This window comes from Aplysia californica, unplaced genomic scaffold, assembly GCF_000002075.1.
Source record: "Aplysia californica isolate F4 #8 unplaced genomic scaffold, AplCal3.0 scaffold00036, whole genome shotgun sequence".
Taxonomy (NCBI): Eukaryota; Metazoa; Mollusca; class Gastropoda; order Aplysiida; family Aplysiidae; genus Aplysia; species Aplysia californica.
In genome coordinates, this window is record NW_004797306.1 from 944,188 (window position 1) to 945,661 (window position 1,474).

The window sequence follows — 1,474 nt, forward strand, 5'->3', positions numbered from 1 at the left end:
TGATGAGTGATGGCTCGTGGGTCTTGGTCCTTTATAAGAGAAAGAGAAAGACACCGATTTCAATCGCTCAACTTGAGTGCCAGCCTGGATCTATTATTCATTCCGACGAATGGCCCGCCTTCAGTATTCTCACTTGGTCTTCACCACTCTTGGATTTCAGCATGACACTGACAACCGTCAGCAACATTACGCTTCCTTAAAATTATAAATCCATACCAAATCTTCACCGAGAATATGAACGTTAGGAATTCTCCACGTAGATAGTGCAAGAAAAGATAATTATAATACTATAGCTCTAAGATCGCGTAGAGCACCTACATTATTAGAACATTACTACACATTACTGAAATAGAATCATAACGTCTTACAATGTGCATTAAATTAGGCCTTGCGAAAGACTGATATCTGACACTGTGGACAGGTATTGCGTTTCTCTCTCAAGGTTCCTCTCCTTACAGTGTTTACGTTATGTTTATCGCGTTGTCAGGGACCAGGCATGATTCAGTCAGCGAGACCTTCTGGCTCATTCCACGGATTTGTCTCCAATGTCTGTATAGTGCAATGGTTAGGCGCGCTGCAAGGCGCAAAGGGGGTTATTTCGATTTCCGAATAGGAAAGTTCTCTTTTCTCAAATAATTTCATCTTTTTTTTCTCACATTTCCCCACTTGGCCCAGGTGTGTACCGACAGGCAGGGTTGAACCAATCCGCCTCTTTTAAAGTATCGTGATTGAGTCGTGAGGATAATATATAAAACATTATTTTGATAATCAACCAATCGCGGATTTTCCAAATTGTAACGAAGTTTTCAGAACAGAAAAAAAATCACACTAAAAGTGGCTATTTAGCTAGAAAGGCATTCAAGTTTAATCTCAGAGCACAGCTTTGCTTGAACTGGTATCAAAATCTGTGTAATGAAGAATGGAATGACCCTGTTTGTCTCCTGCGTAGATTTCGATCAACCTGCGAAAACCTATCCCAAGCTAGGTATCGAAGCCGCTCTGCGTTGTCAGCCCAAGCCACGTAAAGTATTGAACTTTGACCCGTTGCCTTCGAAAAGCTCTAGAATATTGAAGAACCAGCACATGAGGAACCTGTTTCCCTCTATTTGTATCGATCGTCTTGTTTTTGTGACAGGGTGGCGGCTGTAAAAGCCCCGCCTCTACTTTGTGGGTGCGGGTCGCGTCACGGGGTTAACCCCAGGTGCAGTTTGGGCTCAAATGTACAGCGCCTGTCCGGGCATGTGGCCCAGTCCCCGCGCCATGTCTGTGTGTTTCTGTGCCTGTCTGCCTGTGTGTGACTGGAATATCATTAACGATTGAATCAGCTGAGTGAGATTGGCCAGCAGATCACTGGCGAGTGTAGACTGGTGTGCCGATATAATATTATGTCCTTGGTGTATATTTGTCACACCACTTTAAACAATGCCAATCTCTCTCTCTCTCTCTCTCTCTCTCTCTCTCTCTCTCTCTCTCT